The 23,399-nt window shown below is 33.1% G+C and overlaps 1 protein-coding gene across 3 annotated transcripts in view; it reads left to right on the top strand.

Moving 5' to 3' along the window:
* LOC128238522 (uncharacterized) overlaps positions 1 to 23,399 on the top strand; it is a 69,587-nt gene that overhangs the window by 21,288 nt on the left and 24,900 nt on the right. The window contains exons 2-4 of one of the 3 annotated variants that reach the window (XM_052954518.1): positions 861 to 911; positions 2,403 to 2,491; positions 18,781 to 18,843. The gene's annotated coding sequence lies outside the window, so the exon portion shown is untranslated. Of the gene's footprint in view, positions 1 to 860; positions 912 to 2,402; positions 2,492 to 2,556; positions 3,311 to 18,780; positions 18,844 to 23,399 lie in introns of those variants that run through there. The other 2 variants (XM_052954519.1, XM_052954517.1) reach the window with 2 other exon arrangements.

Raw genomic sequence — 23,399 nt, 5'->3', positions numbered from 1 at the left:
ACACACATCATAAACCAACACACACCATAAACCAACACACATCATAAACCAACACACACAATAAACCAACACACACCATAAACCAACACACATCATAAACCAACACACACAATAAACCAACACACATCATAAACCAACACACATTATAAACCAACACACATCATTAACCAACATACATTATAAACCAACATACACCATAAACCAACACACATCATAAACCAACACACATCATAAACCAACACACACCATAAACCAACACACATAATAAACCAACACACTTCATAAACCAACACTCATAAACCAACACACTTCATAAACCAACACACATCATAAACCAACACACATCATAAACCAACACACACAATAAACCAACACACATCATAAACCAACACACACCATAAACCAACACACACAATAAACCAACACACATTATAAACCAACACACTTCATAAACCAACACACATGATAAACCAACACATATGATGAACCAACATACATCATAAACAAACACCTCAAGCCATCATACATCATAAGCCAAATATATTATAAGGCACTGTACATCATAAGTAAAATGTACATCATAAGCCAATGTACATCATAAGCCAATGTATGTCATTAGCCCATGATTCTGACAATCACCACAAAGCAATTGTACTGGTGAATTTATGTCAGCTCTAGTATTTCAGGCATATATCTACGTCATATAAAGCATATAATGTTTGTAAAATTGAAAAGTCAAAAACATTTTTACATTAGAAGGCTGATCTATTTTAGTTCAAATAAGACCATTTCTCTTCTATCTACAAAATTAAATGTTGTATTAAGTTATTAAAACGGTTAAGATAGCGTTATTGTTTCAGAAGTCCTGGTGATCAGCTACCCAGCAAGTTCTTCTAGTTAGCAAAAAAGTGGTAATTCTTCTAAATGTATGAGTGGACAAATTAATTTTGTTTTTGTACTACTTACAGTGTGTGTATACCACATGATAAATTACATCATAAAAGCTATGTTGGAAGGCAACATTTTGCTTTAAATGAAGACTTAAAACAAAGATAACTTTTCTTTTACTACACCATTTAAAATGAAACAAAGGGCAGTCTATGCCGCTTAAAGAGCCCTGCCCTCTTTTATTACCGGAGTTTGATAAGGTGATTAGTTTCAACAAACACTTTGACAAACCTGTTTTCAAACTTATGTTTTGACAGTGCTCTGTCAGACAGAGGTTTTGTGAAAAGGTTTGTCGAAGTGTTTTAGGAAACTGAAAACTCAATCAAACTCTGGTTAAAGACCGAAGGCAGGGCTCCGTACGCGGCGTAGACTGCGCTATGTTTCATTTAAAATAGTGAAGAAATAGTGTAGTCATTTTTGTTTAAAGTGTTCATTCGAAGCAAAATGTTGCCTTCCGACATAGCATATATGACGCAATTTGTCGCATGGTAAACACACACTGACTAAAAAAAAACCAGAAGTGTGGAGGCCATGATGTTAAACCAACTTCCTTGGTGTGAAGACATATAAATTGATATTATTAAAAATGATTACTTAACCTTAAAATGGGCCGTATTATTTCTCTTTAAGAGTCTAATAAAGAATTGTACCAGTTAAGACCTTCTACTAATTTGTTGTGAATTCCTAAAGAGGTGAATAATGAACTTAAATTGATCTTTTTAAAAATTATAACAAAATCTCATTTTTCAAACTCACCTCTTTTCAATAAAGATATATTTTCCCCGCAAGTTGAAACTTTAATGACAATAATGTTTCCTACAATTAATTGAAAATGGTGCCATCAAATACCTTTAATTCAATTTACGCAATTCAATTTGAAAGCAACTTACAAACATTAAAATGGCAATTTTCAATTGTCCATTGAATAAATGTTAAGCTTTTTAGACGATAGCAATTTAGCCAAGTTGTAATGAGTGTTAGGACGATTGCTTTTAAACTACTGTGCTTCAATTTTTATGCTCTGTTGAAAAATAGTCATTTGGTGTTAAATATGGCTCTAACAATTTCTTAAATCAAGATTTTGAATTTACAAGGGCAAAACCGTAAAAGACTGCCAAATTTCTCTTCGGTCTTACAGGTTTTAGTAAAATAATTAAAATGTAAATTTAAAGTGATGCAAATTTACTATTGTATTCGCTGAAAATAAAGAACAGCCTGTTTGTTCTAATATTCAACATGTACCGAGTTTAATGCCACCTATCAAACTCAATTTTGATTATTCTAATGATAACATCATCCAGCAGTTCACTGTAAATTAAAGATGAATAGATCCAGAAATTGCAGTCATATGATAAATTCACAATTTTAAGAGGGGCTTATTATTAATATACCATATATCACTTACCATAAATGTTTTATCAGGTGTGTTAATATATTATAGCTAATAATTTCAGGTCCAATTTCAAGCATGGTGTCATCGTAAAGAGATTGAATGAGGAGGCGCAATGATAAAATTGCCAAGCAGACAATGATGTGAAATCAGGTAGTTCTATTTATTGCGTCTCTGTCATTATTGAACAGCCCGCGTCTGTGACATGCAGCGTCTATACAGAACGATCCATGCTGTGTCAATATAGAGCGGCCCTGTGGTGACAAAACTGTGGACTTTACAGTAGTTGTAAAATATCTGAAAACAGAAAATATTGGCTCATTCTCCGTATTAGCATTTGGGGTGCATATCACACGCTGGTTACTGGTTTACAGTGGGAGCTAGTTTTCACGTGGTATACCTGGGTTAATTTTTGATTTAATACATAAAAATATTGTGGTTTTGAAATTGAGAAGTTTAATAATGAACTGTGTATAATAGTTAACAAAAACTTTTCTTGAAAACAAACTTTTTGTGGATAATACTGAATTTGGAAGGCTTTGTTGGTATAAAGTGTATTTTGGATAAAATATCAAGATGGAATTAATTTTACATTTAATGTTTTGCGGTGCACTGTGAAAGACGTTTTATATGGCTTGGATTATAGAAATTGAAATTTCAAAAGGAAAATTTAATTCCTAGTGTAAACTGTGTAAATTGATTCAGTTACAATATTTAGTTAACATCTTCAAGTGTATCAATTGAAAATTATTTGAATTTCAAGTTTTATTTGCGATTATTAGAATACTGAAACACCTTCTCAAGCGAGCTTTGTGAAAGTGATACAAGTCTTTGTGACTTTGAGACAAGTGGCTGTTTCTATTTGTTCAAAATATTTGGATTAAATTCACTTTTGAGCTTACGACGAAGTTACGTTATAACAGTATATTTGCGTACAAGTTAAGGATATTTACGCATCAGCCATTGTAACATGTAAGTTATCTTCTTTTTACGTATTTGTGGATAATAATACTCTGAGGGGCGGGGCTGGAATAATTTAGGCATTATATCATTTAATAGGTTTATGTAAAAGATTTCATTAGTATTGAAGTTCACAGTTATATTTAGTCAAAATACATCAAAATACCATCAACAATGAACAAATTTAAAATGAAAATTATGATAATGTTGTACCACTGTTATAAAGGTTTCATGTATGAATAAATGTATTGATAATGATGGTATTACAAAGAATACGAAAAAAAGAAAGAAAAGCTTTCACCCTTAAGTTCTTGAAACACTTCATTCAGAATATGAATTATTAATTCTTAAGAGCCGTAAATGGAATCAGAGCTATATTTATCAGCGTAACCATACAAAAATGTCATACTGTCACTGTTTACCATAAACGTTCATTTCAGGCAAACATATTGAATTTTTTCACCATAAATCAACCCGAAGCCATGCCTTACATCTTGTCATAAGAGCGTTTGAACTGTCAGGATAATAGTTATGAAATTACTGGCACAGTCTAAGATAACTCCAGCAACCATTATTGTTAATTAATGCATATGTAATTTGATTATTAATTTTCAAGTCCCTACAGAAAATCTTTGGAGAATTTGTCTTATCTGCGATCATTTGACTCACAGTGTTCAGTTATGAAAATTATCTATAGGTAGGGAGATAATCATAAGTTATTATTAATATAAGAATAATATTTTGTAATGATTCAATACTCAGGAATTAATCACAGTAAATACAACTATTTTCAGACAATATTGAATGTTATATGATGGCATATCTGATATTGGTTAAAGGAATACCCGTAGTTTACAGGGCTTCCGTCAAAGTAAGATTGGAAGTATATTACTCCCTTAAAATGTTGAAAACTTCCAAAATTGAGTCCTTGGAAATACTACAACTTCCAAAAGTGAAGGCTTGGAAGTCTCAGGATATCAAAACCTTCTCAAGCGATCTTTGTGACTTTATGGCCATATTTTAAATAAGTCTTTAATTGGATTCTTGCACTTGACGGCCAAATTTGGTCGTAATGGAAGTAATGAAATTGTAAGACTTACCTTGTTTGGGAGGTATATTACTTGTTGGCAAATGTAAATTTATTGCTTCTAGATCTTGCCAGTGTGTACTTTTCTGCTAAACAACTTCTAAGTTCCTGGTACAATTATGTCACAAGCGTATGTATTCTACAAATATGTTACAAGTTCCTGGTACAATTATGTTACAAGTTTCTGGTACAATTATGTTACACCTTTCTAGTAGAATCATGTTACAATTTGCTGGTACAATTATGTCACAAGATTCTGGTAAAAATATGTCACAAGATTCTGGTACAACTATGTCACAATATTCTGGTACAATTATGTTACTAGATTCTGGTACAATCATGTTACTAGATTCTGGTACAATTATGTCACAAGATTCTGGTTCAATTATGTCACAAGTTTCTGGTTCAATTATGTCACAATATTCTGGTACAATTATGTCACAAGTTTCTGGTTCAATTATGTCACAAGTTTCTGGTACAATTATGTCACAAGATTCTGTTACATTATGTTACAAGTTTCTGTTACATTATGTTACAAGTTTCTGGTACATTATGTTACAAGTTTCTGGTACATTATGTTACAAGATTCTGGTACAAGTAGGTTACAAGTTTCTGGTTTTCTTTACAATTATATAGTCATCACCACATACAGTTATGGTGTTCCATCGTTATGTTGTACCATCATTATGTTGTGCCATCATTATGTTACCATTATTATGTTGTACCAGTGCTCCATCGTTATGTTGCTCCAACCATAATTTGTACCATTGTTATGTTGTACCATCGTTATGTTGTATCATCATTATGTTGTACCATCGTTACATATTACCATTGTTACATAGTACCAATGTTATGTTGTACCATTATACCATCAGTATGTTGTACCATCATTATGTTGTACCATCAGTATGTTGTACCATCATTATGTTGTACCATCAGTATTTTGTACCATCAGTATGTTGTACCATCATTATGTTGTACCATCATTATGTTGTACCATCATTATGTTGTACCATCAGTATGTTGTACCATCAGTATGTTGTACCATCATTATGTTGTTCCATTGTTATGTTGTACCATTATAATATTATACCATCAGTATGTTGTACCATCAGTATGTTGTACCATCAGTATGTTGTACCATCATTATGTTGTTCCATTGTTATGTTGTACCATTATAATATTATACCATCAGTATGTTGTACCATCATTATGTTGTACCATTGTTATATTGTACCATTGTTTGTATGAAATATTGTGGTCATGTTGCAAAGGCCATTTAGTGCATTTATTTTATTGCTACACTTTTTGTAAGTTTTTAAAGTTTTGAATTTGGAAGTTTTGCCTTAATTTATTCAAACATATGGATCCCCTTACAAACACTAACATCAAATTTATCAAGTGCATATTGTGAAAAAATGAAATACAAACCGTTTTCAGTGCAATTTTTATTCCACAAAAGCATTTTTTCTGTCAAATTTGATTGTATTAAAACTTAATTTTGAATGATAAATGGGCGATAAGTTTCTATGATTTTGTTCCTTTTATAAAGAGATCGTCTTTGAACAAGAACTTCATTTATAAATATTTTTTCCAAAGCGAGACAAGATCAGAATGTGAACACGTATCATTTGCGGTGATAATGGAAGTGTCAGACATGTAAATTTTATCATACACGGTGATTGTGTTGTAATTATTTTCCGCTCTCCGACTCTTGAATTTCACTTAAATGTATTGAAATCGTGAAGTTTCCCATAAATGGTGATAGTATTGTGGTATCTTTGCTCTTATTTATCTAAATTTACATGTTTCAAAGACGTAGCCCCTTTTTATAGCGAGATAATGCTAGATATTTTCACATGAAAAGAGTCAATTACTTCAAATCAAGTTGAATCTAAGATTCTATTATCAGCCCAAATTGGAAAATTGGAGAAAGACTATCTCTTATAGGCAAATTAAGGTGACAGATGCTGTATATTCAGGTTATTATATTGTTATTAAGAATTATGATTATTTGTGCGTGTAAATTGTTAAATTGAACAGATTTGATTCGTAATTACCAATCAAGATGTTGCATTTAATTATGTAAGAAGTTCTGAACTCTGTTTTCACCATGTTTTAAATGTTAATGTATAGAACAGGATCTAAGGTCAGATATTTGTAAGTTTCGATCCATTTTCAAATTCTTGTGTTGGGTACGTTAATGTTATTAAAACTTAAATGTACGGATATCTCCGCGGAGATAAGGCCTGAAAAAACTTATCTCATATATCTCTCTTTGCCTGTCAAATGATAACCCTGATGAAAAAAAGTTTAAAGAAACATGACCAAAATCGGTCCGTAATCCTCGTAAATTACAATCCAATAAATTTGCTTTCCTAATGAAGGAATATTTACATTGAACGTGTCCTCTGTTTAATGTCGGTTTATCTAGACATGTGTACTTTGGTATCATTCTCACTCCTTTTAAATATATAAAAGAATGTATAAACTTGTGAGAAATATGCCATCGGGGACATTAAGCAATTTAAAGACCATTGAAACTGCATTTGTTACCAATTGTTTACCAGTTTTTGACCTTAAGACATATTGATATACAGACTTGCCTTATAAATATCCTTTTAATTAATAGATTTTGTCATTTCAAAATGTTGAAATTTATATCTTGAAATTTTGTTATCAGGTCCTTTCAAGATGTTTTACAAAACTCGCACTCATGCACAAATGAAGAAAAAACACCAGCATTTGTTCTCAAGATACTTGATAGAGGTAGCCTAGACAGACTTCTGTTTTGCATGTAATTTCTTATCACTACCTTAAAGGCAAATATCCAGTTGTTTATATAATTTATATTAGGACAGTAACATGGATTAGGTGCGTTTCACGCATCAGTGATACCAATTTGTTGAGTTCCTCATTATGGTGTTATACACATATCTTTTTATTAATCCATGGACAGAGCTTATTGCCTGTGACTTTCAAACAAGTTATTATCTTCCATTGAAAACCAGGTAAACCCTGTTTTCATTATATATAAATTGGGTTGTTCAGTTGACACATTGGTTAGTGCCATCGCTTCTCACCTAGGCGACCTGGGTTCAATTCCCAGCCTGGGTGCATGTGAGTTTGGTTTGTGGTCACCAAGATGGACAAGTGGGTTTTCTCAGGGAACTCCGGTTTCCCCCACAACATAAGACCACACTCCTGCGTAACATTGTGCAATTTAGAGTGATAAATATAAGCTGCAACAACTTGTTTCACAATCCTTGTAAAAATAAATAAATTTAAACAAAAATGAACATCGATCTTTTGGATTTTGCCTTTCACAGCTAGAAAAGCATCATCAATGTTTCAAACTTGATTTTGAAAAGTTGTGGAAGTTCATACATGAACCCAGGTAGCATTGATTTTCTGCCCCTATTGTTTGGCCCTCTTGTTGCCATATCAATAATGCAACAGTCTCTGTTCTGCTCACATGCTTATTAAGTAGCTCGGGTTGGATGAGGTTTGTCATTAATTACATGGTGAAAATTTCATTAATGGATGTAGTTAATATTGACTAAACGTATTATGTACCCAGGATGACTTCACCTTTGCAATATTTCCCACAATTATAGGTATATATCTATAATTTTATTCTTCATGTACCTTAGTTCTGCTCTTGAAAGAGATCATTAGTTTAGGACCTACATCCTGTCGTGTCCTGAGTGGTTGCATCATAAGGAGTTTCCCAGATGGCCTCTCTTCAGTATAGGTCCACTACATACCAAGTGAAATTATGTACTGTTGTTATTTTGCCATTTGTTCATCCTTGAATCATGTCTTATTATTTTGTTATTTGTTCATCCTTAGATCATGTCTTGTTTTGCCATTCATTCATCTTTGAATCATGTCTTATTATTTTGTCATTTGTTCATCCTTGAATAAATGTCATATTGTTTTGCCATTTGTTCACCCTTGAATTATGTCTAATTGTTTTGCCATTTGTTCTTCCTCGAATTATGTCTAATTGTTTTGCCATTTGTTCATCCTTGAATTATGTCTAATTATTTTGCCATTTGTTCACCCTTGAATTATGTCTAATTGTTTTGCCATTTGTTCACCCTTGAATTATGTCTAATTGTTTTGCCATTTGTTCATCCTTGAATTTGTTCATTCTTGAATCATGTCTTACTGCTTTGCCATTTTTCAACTTCATCATTATTTATGTGTTGTTTGGAAAGTCTCAGGGAATCATTCATGAATATTTACAGGCTTTCATTGGCAAAGCCTTTGTGTTTCTTTGGTTTATCATTAAAGCCAAAGTCCCTGAGATTTGGTTTCCTTCCACATGTATATCTAATGTGGATGTTTGATGCACTGAAGTCCATGATCATAAGTGCAGCACACTTTTTTTTGCCCTGTGAGGGCCTCAAATATTTGGACCAGTGATGGATGAAACACAGCTAATTCATGAGACAGTCCTCATATCTTGTTACACCAGGGATATTTACCTTAAAGATGCACTCTTATTACTCCCAAATAAGATGTACCACAATTAATATAATAGTTTTAATTTACCAAAAGGATGAACAAATATTGAAAACAATGGTTCGTGTAAAGGATAATGTGTTTAATTTGAAAGAAAGGTGCAGAAAACGCGGTATTTCTACCTTATGAGACAATAGTTGATCACTGTAAATCTTTTAGGACCCACCAGTTATTTGATATTAGTGTGTTTTCAGCTAACATAGACAGTTACAATCTTGTTATCAGAAATTTATTTTTTCCATAAATGCATTATAAGTAAGTAGTTATAAAGGTTTAATACTCAAAATTTATGTTTGTTTTGTATCACATGTGTATGTAATGATTTTAAATTACGATTATCACTTTAAGCATTTAGGGCTGTATTTGAAATCATTACTTGCCATATTTCTTGGAATTCATACAAAACATTGTTTTATACCTGAACTGTATACATGATATTGTCAGATTGCCTTTGATTTGTTTTTCTTGCTTGAAGACTGTGTTTGTGCAGTCTTATTCCATACTTGAAGTGTTCTCTGTTTTATGCCAATCCCTTTGACACCCACCTGCTATTCCCACAATTTATCAAACTCAGGTTTGTTATTAGTTCTAATATCTATATTTTGTCACGGAGGCCATATCAGCGCACAGATGATTCCTTTATCTTGTTTCTTGCACTTGACGGCCAAATTCGGTTGTAATGGAAGTAATGAAATCGTTAGACTTACGTTGTATGGGAGGTATATTACTTGTTGACAAACATAAATTTATTGCTTCTAAATCTTGCCAGTGTGTACTTTTCTGCTAAACAACTGATAACATTGAATTTGACACAACTTTCTGAAATCCTGATACTATTGGATATAAAACAATCATGATGTCTGGTAATGTTATTTTTCTGGATTTATTTTTAAATTAGCTAAATATATGACTTTCGATTTTGCAACAGATGGATAATGGTTGCATTTTCTTTCAAACTTAAACGAAATGAGGTTTTAAATTTCTCTTTGTATGTGAAAGGTTGTCGGATTTATTACAATAACAAGGAATAAAATTTATATTATCACAGATTTAATGCTCAATATTCCTTATCAAGATTATTTTTTTTCGTTTTATTTTTGGAAAGAACTGCCAAGTGTTGTATATCATTGTAAGGGTAATTTATTGTGCTTATCAAAAATGCACACTCAATGCATTTCAGATCTCTATCTTTTTGAAATAGAAAACAGGGATCAAAGTAGCTAAACTGGATTTTGGGCCTGTCCGGATATTGGGTTTGTCCAAACCACTCCTTCGTCCATGGTACAGCTAGCTATTTTTGTCCCCGATTTATGGGGAGACAAATCTTTTTGCTCAGTCCATTCAGTCTGTCAGTTCCATCCTCACACTTCTGCTCAATAACTATTGAACACTTATGCCCAGGAACTTCATACTTGGTTTGCAGGTTGGTCATGACCAGTAGATGGCCCATATTGATTTTGAGATCAGTAGGTCAAAAGTCAAGCTAGTCGTGACTTTGAGGTGAAAAAAACATTTCCGATCAATAACATAAGAGCGTTTGGGCCGAGGAACTTCATCATACTTGGTATGCAAGTTGGTCATGATTAGTAGATGACCCCTATTGATTTTAAGGTAAGTAGGTAAAAGGTCATGGAATTAAAAAAAAACTGTACAACAGTTTTTGGGTTTCCACTCAATAACTGTAGATCCTTTGGGTCCAGGAACTTCAATTTTGGTATGCCAGTTGGTCATGACTAGTATATGACCTCTTTTGATTTTGTGATCAGTAGGTCAAGTTCAAGGCTTGATATTCATATATAAGGATCACTGATCTTAATGCAGTAGATGTTCACTATTGAATACAGGTGAACAGGTCAAACTTCAAGGTCTCACAAGGTTTGCCTCCAGTCCAAAAGTACAAATTTCATGGCCATCATTGATTATTTCTCAGGTAAAACCATACAATGGGGGAGACGAGCACTTTTTCAAAAAAGCAATCTCTTGTTACCAAATGTTATCCCAAATTGTATAAGTATTTGGTTCCAAGTGACTTTCGAAACATTATTTCTGACTGGACAATGAGACAAATTATTGTGGTAGTTATAGAAAAGCTTTAAGGGTGAATAAATGTTTTTATCACCAAATACTTCCAAGCAGAAGAAAATAATATCAAGCATAAAATACTGCTGAAAAATGACTTCACACTATTAAACAAAAAACAGTCTAAAGGTATACAAGAGAAATTGAGTGCTTCATCCAACAAAAGGTCACAGATTCCATGTTTCAGCTTAACTTACCAAAACCAGTACAAGTATAAAGCAATCTTTTCACCTCATCTTGATAGTTACAGAGATTAAACAAGCATTACATCAGCTAGACTTTCTGGTTACTAGTAAGAAAACAAAAAGGGGTCATTAGTAAGATGGTTTAAAGGTATTGTTTGATAAAGATCTGTCAATAAATGGCAAGCTCTATGACATTTTAATTCCTAAACTTATCTTTGGCCCCTGGGCCTTCAAGCTAACCCATGTTGATGGTCAGATGAGGAAATGTTTGGGTATTAAGATTGTGTTTGTTTTAATATTTGTATCTACATCAAAGGAGTTAGCCTATTTAAACCCTTGAAAATTTGATTGATTATTTTTTAATGAGGCTTCAAACTCGTGATATGGTCATTTGTTTTTATTTCATGATGAGGTCAAGCTAACATCGTCTTTAATCAATGTGACTGTTAGTTATTCCTTATAAAGAAAAGAAAAGGAAGTTCACATAATTGTGTTTGATTCTGGATTTTATGAAAGTGTTCCCGGATATTTTATGATAATTGATGGATGAAACATTAAAATGTCTTTGGAAAACTGCCACAAGGTGAGGACTGGTGTTTATAATGATAATGATAACTTTATTTATGATAGTGGTTCAAAATAGTTCCCGACTACTCTGCTGACAATGGTGCCCCTATAAACTGCAGAAAAATATGATGAATGAGCACATTGCCTTGGCTATTTTTTTTAACATATTTTAATGAAGATTCACAAGTGCCTGTTTAAGGTTGGAGGGTTTTAATAAGTATTCCCTTGTAGGGTTGTTAAATTTGTGCCTACCCTGTGTGCGCTACCCTACCCCGAATGCTGACCATCTTTTGTTATCATATCTATTCACACAAGTGTCTTTCTTCATTCAAATGTCATTCAAATCTCGAGTGTTTGAAATTTTGAGACCTTTATGACTTCTTCTTGTATCTCTTTAAACTTTGCTCGAGGTTTCTATTGTTTTAAACTTTTGAGTCTAGTGCAGTTGTTATCGAAATAAAGGTGTTTCCTTGTGAGTGATGATTTTTGCAAGTGTGGGTGACAGGTGGTTTTTACGTAGTAAGGAATGTGCCATCTGCTGGTTAAGTGTGAGTTTTGTATTTGCATATGAAAACCCTTGTACCATATAGTGTGGAGTGATTAAATAATGGAGGGAAAACATCAATAACGTGTAGTTTAGAATTTGTTATGTAAAATTGATTTGGAAATTGAGGATATTGTAAAGAATTATGATTTTATGGGAAATTATCTTAAATTTAAATTAAGTGAATTTCTCTCTCTTGAAAGAGTCTTAAGAATTTCTGTAGGAGTGGATGTTAACTTCCTTTCTTCTTTTTTTTTTTGGAGAAAAGTGTGAAACCGTATTTTGTAAGTTTTTTTACATCTTTTATATTGGAATATATACATTGATTAGTTGAGAGTAGAAGTGAGATTATTATATTGAGTAGACAAATTGAAATTAGTTACATGAATAAAATATATTTGAATATTTGGTTTGATCAGCATCATTGGTAATCACCAGGGGTTTCAGGCCCCCACCACCCCCCAACCCAGTTTTTTTTAAATATTTCTTTGGCCTAAGTGAACATTTATATATGGTATATAAAATAAAGCTTAAATTACATTTTTTACTAAAATTAGCCATTTTTATCTTGGTTAAATGGGGAGTGATTCATATCATCTTCCAACTGTGTGCACGCTTTAATAGCAAGCTTATATATGTAATGTATTGTATACTAAATCTATTTGAAAATTTCAAATTAATGAAATTAATTTATATGCTTTCAAAAGAGTTTAATATTACTGAACAGTGCAGTTATTCAATGGTCTAAATCATGCAAGTTACTTTGAATATAAGTACTAGGTTGCATCTATTTGACAGTTTTTCGAGCCATTTAACAAACTAACAACAGCTACAATGGCAATGACAGTAATATTATACGGATGGTGTGTTTGAGCCTCCTGGGTATGGATTTTGTCAAATTTATTGCGGAATGTTTTATTGTCAATTTTGAGATAAAGTCATTAAATTGTATGGTTTTTTTGTGGAAAATGTACATGTTATTCTGCACAACTTTTCGATATTTTAAGATGCACTCTTACTCCCAAATATTAAGATGAACCACAATGAATACATTTTTTTTTATTTGCTGAAAAGGATGAGTAAATATAAAAATCAATGGTTCTTTTGAATGATAGCGTGTTTAATTTGAAGGAAAGGTGCAGAAAGCATGGTATTCTAGCTTATGAGATGATAGTTGATCAATGTAAATCTTTTGGGACCAACAAGTCATTTAATATTAGTGAGTTTTCAGCTATTAAATACATGGTTGCAATCTTGTTATCAGTATTTATTTTTTTCCTTATTGTATATTATTTAATATTAAGTAGTTAAAGTCTTATCACTCAAAATTTATGTTTGTTATACATGTGTATGTATTGATTTTAAATACAAGTACCACATTAAGGTAAATGTAAATATACATGTAATACATTTCATCAGTTTAAGAAAGAACCAAATTTTTTTAAAAATCTAAGGTATCTTATTTCATTTACAGGGTTCCCTCTGGGTTTAAAAAGTTTTCACCATTTTTTATCGATTCAGAGGGTGAGAAGCTCCTGGGGTTTTAAGCATTTTAAGAGCCTAAGTTTACATTTAAACATACCTATGCATATGGAAGTTATAGACGGACAATTTGGAAATATAATGAACAAAAAGTAGGAATATATAACATTTTATTGTATTAGCACTTTAAATTAGCACATTGTCATGTAAGTACATACACAAATTGTATCAAAAGCACATATGTTATTAACACATTGTCATACAATTACATGCTAATTTCTTTATTGACAAAATATATAGGTATAAGTATATAAATACAGGAATCAAAAGTTCATGTTATTACATAAATGAAACATACAGTGTATTGTTGAATTCTGCCTAATGTATGCATACAATAGTGTTATATGTACACAATACATGTGCATTAGAGGTGATTAGGAATGAAACATACAGTGTATTGTTGAATTCTGCCTAATGCATGCATACAATAGTGTTATAATTGTACACAATACATGTGCAATAGAGGAGATTAGGAATGAAACATACAGTGTATTGTTGAATTCTGCCTCATGCATGCATACAATAGTGTTATATGTACACAATGCATGTGCAATAGAGGAGATTAAGAATGAAACTTTGCTAAATTCATTTATTTTTTATTAAATCAACATGTTAATTGATGACAAAATTAAATAATGAGATAAACTTAAAATAACCTCAAACACATATCTTGGGGCTTGGGGCATTGGACATGGTCAAAACACAAATCTAACCTAGGCTTCTATCATCCTACTATTCTAATCTAAAATCCATCTGCTCTTTACTCCATTCCAATTCTTGAAAGCCTTATCAAACAGAAAGTCTTGTACACTTCTGCTGTCTTAGGAAGTCCTCACCAACTGACATTATATTCCTAAGGGCATATATTGTCTTAACTATATTCTGCTTGCTAAAACCCCAGTCACAATCAACATTACTAACTATAACAACCAGGGCTTCTAAAAGTTTGGAACCTCAATCAGTCCGGACCCGGCGACAGCCCCCCCCCCCCCCCCCCCCCCCCTCCCAAATTAAATGAAAGACCTGTTCATAAGTCTGATTATATAGAAATGTCACACATTTTCGCGACGTCTTTTCTTTCAATATTTTTTCGCGATGTGGCAATTCGTAAGAGTGCTCTAGAGCCAGCATAGCCGATTCATATAATCATTGATACAAGCTTAATTCAAATGAGATTCTCATCGAGTTCTGCGGCGTTTCTAACAAGAACGACTGCGATCTTGATTAACTGTGGTCAGTGGGAAGCGGTCAAGCGACAAAAAGTGAAACAGTATTATGATTTATTTGCTTAAAGCTTCTACAGTGTGTCAACATTCAACTGATAACCTTGAATAATAAAATATATCTAGATTTATAATCGGGGCTTCAAGCTATACGTGTGTCAACGATTTTTTTCATTACTGCGAATTAAAATTACGTAAGCGGCGCACTTAGCTTTCAGACTTTGTAGTTAATCAAGCGTGTCGCTGTTGATATCCTATATATGACTAGGTTAATGAATTCGGATGTTTAATGCTTTGGTTCTTTATTACAATTTAAATTTAACAGTTTGGTAATCAACAAACGGATATATCATGTTATGATCGATGTAGATCTGTGTGACGACATAGCATATTGCCATGTCAAAATATGGACAGATTTTAACACTTAATCAGGATAGCTGTAAGCACATAATTACACATAGTTTGTTTAATTGTGTCTTCTGCAACCTACCAAAACACTTGATTGGACCGATTGCAAGCGTCTGCTAATTAACAGATAGGCTGTATAGAGTGTTCAGCGTAGCGGAAAAAGCAGCTGGTCGCATTGGTCGACGGTAACTAAGACACTTTTGTGACCTATTGGAGGTTGTTTTGAATGTGTGAATAACCCATAAATGTTGTGTATTACAATTTCTACAACTTTTACTGACTTCGTCGTTTTGGACCGAAAATTAAAAAAAGAAATTGATAAAATTTCGGACCGATTTTTATTTCACTTTTTGAACTGAAATCAGTTTGGCTTGGTCAAAATCGGCCCAGGCTGGCGAATTGCCAGTTTTAAGAAGCCCTGCTAACAACTAACTATCCCTCTGCTGCTGCTGCTGCTGCTGCTGCTAGATACAGGTCCTTCGTCTGGACTGGCTAAATTTGCTTTGTCCTTAAAGTTCTTAACAACTTTGATCCCACTATCTACGAGAGAATACAGTTGTAGGCCAGAAACAACTCAACATCCACTGTGAAATTTTAATACCCTAAACTACATAGATACACCAAAGCTACAACCCATCACTTGCCTTCTTTGTCTTCTATATATCAGGGTTTAGAATTTTGCTCAGTGGTGCGAGAACTGCAGCATCGTCCTTAACTGCAAATTGGTCATTGGTATTTCTACTCGCAATATTTACCGCTACTCGCAACAGGGGACTAAACTCTGCAAAACCCAAATCCTTGGTGGCCAAAAAAGGCAGTTGATGAAGGACATCTGCCCTGAACTGGCCAACTTACTACATTCAATTTTACAGAATAAAAAAAAATGGTTTATGGTGATAACTGTATCTTCAAGGAAAATGTCTTTTCCTGTTCTCAGGATGCTATAGAATGAGAATATAACACAAAACTGAGGTAAACCTCAACTCTTTGTTATCGTTGTGATGACACCCTGACTGGAGAGGAAAATACTCCTCTGTTTGATACTGTTCATCTCTTTATTTACTTGACAAAAAGATTTGAAAGCCAGTGATCGACTACACCCACTACACCCATCCACACTCACACATCTTTCACCTTGCCACTCTTCCTATTTCTTCTTCCTTTTTTCTCATACTATATCCTACTTTAATACATTTAATCAATTCTTTTATAAACATGTGATTTTGATATAGATTATTGCATTTGAGGTTTCACATTCCATCATCTGAATTTAATATGAGCTTGTATGATACTAATTTCATTAGTAAAAGCTGCCTTTTATTGTAATTTTATCATAACAGGGCAAGGAACTCTATTAAATATAGTTTATTTCTACCTGTTCTAATCCTGAAATTTGATTAAGTATTAAGTATTTATGTTGAAATGTTGTTTATTTTTGCTCAATAAAATATGTTTAAACCAATACCAAAACAAAAAATCTTGTTTAAAGAAACTTTAAGGGACTAGACACCAGATGACAACATTGCAAGAAAAAAACTTCCATAAAATTAATGTCATTGTGTAAAATGCATTGAATCTTACTTACTGATGTATCACATTGCTTACTTCACCTGTATCTTTCGCAGTTTTGCGGTTTTTTCACGTTCAAATTTAACCACGTAAATACCAGTCAATTTAAAAATAGTGTCGGCATATGTATCTGTACTTAAAGCACGTGACTTTCACATGCTAAATATACACACTATAAACTGGGAATTATGCACTGTAACTGAACGGTAAACTTAGCTGAAACAGGGACAAAATATTCTCTATTATGTGAAGAGATGTTTTATTGGCTTCATTCTAACTATTATAACAATTCTAGGCTTGTTTTAAAGTAAATAAAGTATTTGCCGAATTTGGGACCATCTGGTGTCTAGTCCCTTTAAGACTGTTCAGAAACATTTGGCCTGGTTGTTCATGAAATATGCAATTTAAATATTCCTTTTGATGTATTCTTGTAGAACACTTGTTGGACACTCAATTAACACTGTAAGGATGAAGTAGATTTGATCAATTGAAGGTTGCGATTTTGAAGATAGTGTTAGTTTTCAAATTAATTTTCAATGTTGAAAACCCCACATTACAGCACTTGTTCTACTTTGATGAAAGGCCTTGACCTTCAAATAATGGCAAGAAATTCATTTCACAGGTTTGTGATTTGATTTCAGATGACATTATTAGTCATACACTGGAGAACCACCATCAAAAATAGATATAATTGGTCCATGTTTGAAATGGGACCCGTGTAAATTTTATCCACAAATGGTTGGTGATACAGGCTCTTTGTTAACTGTGAAAGTTTTCGTAACTCTAATTGATTTTTCCAAGCTTTGTATTATAATTGTTATTGACTTAAAAGTATTCAAATAGACTTTTCCATGTAAGATCATTAGATGCTATGTCAGGGGTTTGTATGCATGTAATTGGTCAGTTTGATCTTTTAGTGGGGCAAGAAAAGTTTTAATTGGCAATATTCTGTGTTAGAGTATATTCAAAATAAAGGCAAATGTGAGTTTAATTGTTAAATTGTCACCAAGCTAGACCAGTGGGTTTTCTACTTTACTCAGGCTGGTAGAAACACCAGAGATTGTGAAATTAGTCTGACCCTCCAGGCTCCTGGGATTTTTTGTTTGTTTGCATGTTTGCCAGTTTTACAATAATTGTCAACAGTCGTCATTATGGATTTCTGATGTTTCCCACAACTGGAGACCTAGCAGTGTTGGGCATGAGCTACTCTCCAATCATTTAAATGCTTTAGTGTATGCATTTATTTGTTGACCAATGAGACTTCAGTATTATTCCCATTTCGCCGATTATATTTTGGACGCTAATGGTCGCTGACTTTAACTAATTAACTGACAAAGTTTAAATTTTATATATTTTAAGTTTATTAAAGATAAAAATTCAAAGTCAACCAAACATCGAATCTTTCTTGTGGTTGAGTACTCCTGTGCGCTCCCAGCTGCGCTACCGATGATTACACAATCTGCTACTGTAAAGTTTTCTTCAATGTTTTCTGACATTGGCGTGGAATCATGCTGCAACAGAGAAATTTAAATAAAACTGGATTTTCATTGGTCAACAAATAATTCCATCCACTTAACATGATCATAAATATTTAAAGTTCTTCAAGAGAAGGCCTAGTTTGGGTTGTGTCCTCGCTTCAGACTTTTCCAGTTTTGGTAGTATGATATTATATTATATTATGATAATGTTTCTCAATAATGGTTGTGGTTGAAAATTTGTAAATTCAGATTGTGAATTTTTAATTGCAGGTGAGAGAGCTGCCCACCCATGTATTATGTGAAGCCTGACACTCTCCTAACAACAATCTGCAGGTAAGACTAATAAGGTAAAAGTTGAGGTATAATGTGACAGGTGTTGGTGATGTCGTCATTGCCACTGTTACCTTGCAATTTGTGTGTTGAGTTTTAGCTCTTGGTTGATATGTAAGAAAATGATGCTAGTGATCTTCTCGATGTTTGTGTTGATTTCGTAGCATGACTAACAGATATGAATCACCTTTTTGGGAAAAAAATAAGTCTGACATTGGCAAAATATTTGTGCCTAAATGGTTGAATACTGGACTGTAGTTCTTTGCTTAGGTCAAACTTTAATGCAACCTTGACATCATGTACTTATACCTTCTGTGTCAGACTGAGTGTATCCACATTCCTCATATTGTTCCTTACTCAATGGTTGAGGTCAAACTTAAAAGGTCATTAGTTAAAGGTTATTGATTGTGTAAAGAAAACCCTGTCGGGCTAAGTAAAATATTGAGTGACCATGTTCTATGTAAGTTGTAAGGTCAAGGTCACACTAGCAAAAAAAGTACGCCTAATGATATGTTAAATTATTTTTGTTTTGTCTATATGCTGTAGACACTATTTATTCATTGTTTTAAGACTATTACGATGGCTATATTCAAGCATTCTTGTAAAAGTCAAATAACATTGTTTTTGTTGTAAGTGATTAACCAAAAATGGCAGAAGTATTTTACATAGTTTAAAGTGAAGTGGGGACAGTTTAATTTAAAACTTTGTATATTATTAATGGTCTATTGAGAGCACAATGTTGATGTTATGAATTAATGACACAGACATTTATTTCCTTTATTTGCGTCTTAAATAAAGTTTTTCCAATGTAAATATTTGCCTTTCACAAATGGAACATTTCGTCTTCATCATATTAGTTTGTGTAAGTTGGACAAGCCTTTAACAATCCTATACCGCACGGTATTTGCTTATCGAGGATGTGCATTATAATTTACCCGACAATTGCCAACCTTTGTCCAATTAGTTTTAAATTTACATTTGAATTTGAGTTGCATTGTGTGTGTTGAATTTGCTCATGTGTTTTTTTTGACAATCTACAGTAATTCCAGCCAGGTGTTATATTGACAGTAACTGAGTTAAATTAATGAAGAATTTGCCAATGCATTCAGTTTTTTTATGAAAATATGCAAAACTGTGGAATTCAATTCTGCATCAAATATCATAAATAAGACAGCTATTTGTATTATTATTGATTTATTTATATATATATATATATATATATATATATATATATATATATATATATATATATATATATATATATATATATATATATATATATGAGAATATTATTTTACATAATGTTAACATTTTAAAGAAGATATCTGATTTACTCATCCATCTAAAATCAAAGTAAAAACGTCTGTATCAGGGCCTCAATATGTTTGCTGCAATTATGATCTTGCTTGAAACTTGAGAATCCAACAAGGAAAACTATGTAAACATTGTTTTATTTAAAATATGGTAGAATGAGAAAGTCAGATAGATAGTTATAAAATATATTTTGTTGAATGACAGAGCACTGCTTCAGAAGCATTATCATTGCATGGGGGGGGGGGGGGGGGGGGGGGGCATATAGATTTGTAGACATGAAACCTTAGGGGCATGATGATGGGGTGATGAAATTGTGCACATGGGACATTGATTCCCACTGCTTCTAGTAAAACCAGAGTTATGGCCCATGAATTAGCAAAAATTGGCATTTCTGGAATTGTGTCGCTCAAAAACTCCAAAACTTGATTTTTAGATTCATAAAACCTAAGGGGAATGTTAATGGGGTGGTGAAGTTGTGCACCTGGTTTATGTTTGCCACTGCACTTAGTATATCCAGAGTTATGGCCCTTAAATATGCAAAAAATGGCATTTTTGGACTTGTTGAACTTATGTCGCGCACACCTTATTAATCATACACTTATGAGATCTTTCAGGAAGGTATTTGAAGCTATTAAGTTGTGGAATTCATTATTTTGATGCACATTCATAGAGAACAAGCAAAATAATGCCCCTTGCTTTTGTGACAAACGCGGCATATTGGGGCATCCTTGTCCTATGAACGCATTTTTCTTGGTCTTTCTCCTTTAATAAGCAGTACACCGACATACATTGTACAGTTATTACCCTCTTCAAATTCAAATCATCAAGTATTGTGTACGTTTAAAAGAATTTCTGTATGATGTAAAATCTCAATCATTTTAAATGCATGTGACCTAATGTTTTGTTAAAAATGTATAACGCATCATTGTTAAATTAAAAAGTAAAAATCACAGATTAATAGGCGTTATAAAAGTCAACAAGGTCTAATATGGTTTGAAAAGATTACAGCAATTCGGCAGCATAATGCAATTTGCTTTAACAGCTCAATATTGTGTGTACCATTTCTTTTGATAAGTTAAATGAGCAATCATTTTACTAATTAAAGGTTTAACGACCTATTATTATCATAATTACAGGGTAAGCCCTCAAGGGTCTTTGCAATGTCAGACTTTTCATAAAAAATGATTAAATACGTTGAGGCAACCGTTTGAGGAAAGGAATTTGATTTCTAACCGGATTTTTGACATTACATAGAACTTCAAAATGAATACGGAATTATCATAGATATGTATAAAAAGACAAAGATTATTTTACTTAGCATAAATATTGACTCAAATAAGATTGTTTTTCAGACTCACATGTGCATTTCAACATTGGGACTTTTGTAGAAGTTTTTACCATGACAGAATTTGGGACCTTTTGACCAAACATGGGTCATATTGACCAGAGGGCGTTTGAACATGGAAATGTTAAATCTATAAATACTTATGTGGAAATAACTAACTAACTTCTTCTTTTATTCAGTGAATAATTGTTTTTCCCTGTCCGTCAGTTAGTCCGTCCGTCTGTCAGTCCGAACGTCATACTTTGTTTCCGCTCAATAACTATAGAACCCTTAGACCCAGAAACATCATACTTGGTATGCAGGTTGGTCTTGGCCAGTTAATGACCCCTATTGATTTTAAGACAAGTTGGTGACCTTGAGGTGAATAAAAAAATGCTTGCGCTCAGGAATTTCATGCTTGGTTTGCTAGTTGGTCGTGATTAATGAATGACCCTTATTGATTTTTAGGTCAAGGTCACATTGACCTTCAGGTGAAAAAAGATTTGTTGGTCACCCGTCTGTCTGTCACTCTTCGTTTCTGCTCAGTAACTAAAGAACGCTTGGACCCAGGAACTTTATACTTAAATCAAGAAACTGCATACTTGGTATGCAGGTTGATCATGACCAGTAGATGACCCCTATCATCATCATTGTTTGCATCATGCAGAAACTCCAGTCTAAGTCATAACTGAAAATGCTGTTTAAGATATCAACATGAAACTTGGTTTATATATTAGTATTCACTAAGATTATGAGTACATGTTGTGGACTTATTTTGACACAGCCATTTTCTGTTTTTGAGACAAATGGCCTCATAGATTTTTAAATTAATGCTCAATACAGGACTTCGGGCTTATTGAACTCTGATTTACTCTCTAACCATCTGACAATTCCAACGGTACCAATATCTCCAGAAGTGTCTTATGGCCATGTGGAATTACGCTGACAAATTTGTTTTGTAAGTCCCATAACTTTGGCTGAAATATTTGTTAAACATGCACCTTGATCAACTGAGCGTCTCAAGAACAGAGGTCTCGAGCGTTGGAATGCGCTAGTGGTTCTCTTGTTTATCTATTACATGTGGTACCAGTAATTATTTTGTGCAGAATCAGAAAAGAACTTTTTATCCTCTTATAATTTTTTTTTATTCCTGATGCATTATTTATTTGTTGACTTATGTTTTTTGGTCAAGGATGTTTCAGAGACCAAGGAATTAATCTTGTTTGCAAATTCTAAAAGATGATTGTGATGTGTTCAGAAACTGATACTTGTTATGCATCCAAAGAGATGAATCATACATGGCTCCTTTTAAAAAATTGTCTGCCTGAGTAATTTGGTTGAGATCAACTTAAGCAAAGATTCTTTCATCTTTTAAACCATTTACATAATCATTCAATGACTGCTGTATTCATGTGTGCTTCCCATTCAAACCTTGAATATTATCACTGCTGAAATAGAATGCTCATTTCAGAAAGTCAAATTTGTTATAAAAATCTTAACAATGCTAGTACTTTACAAAATAATAAATATTTTAAGGTGTGTATGCCTAGAGTATTGAGGTGGCTGTGACCTTAGATATTTGTGTATGTTTGGCAGCATTGACAAGAGCAAGTATGACATCCATTCAGCTTGGATTTGAAACTGAAGTGCAAGGTTATGGTCTCTAACATCCATGGTGTCCCTCTAAAAACTGATAACAAAATAGTAGTTCGGCATCATTTAAATACCCCCACTCTAAAATCGGCAACATCAGCATTCTATTTTATATGATTCGGTTACTCTTCAGCATGTTCTGCAAAGTTACCATAAACCTTTCCGTGCGATCGGAAAACATTCGGGAGCCAATTCTGGAACTGCCGGATTTTACCGCTTAACATTCAGCTACTTTGGATAGGTTTCAGTGTTTATACCGCAACCGTAT

This window comes from Mya arenaria, chromosome 6, assembly GCF_026914265.1.
Source record: "Mya arenaria isolate MELC-2E11 chromosome 6, ASM2691426v1".
In the NCBI taxonomy this organism is placed as follows: Eukaryota; Metazoa; Mollusca; class Bivalvia; order Myida; family Myidae; genus Mya; species Mya arenaria.
Note: the sequence above shows the minus strand (reverse complement) of the source record. Positions and strands in the feature narration are given on the sequence as shown.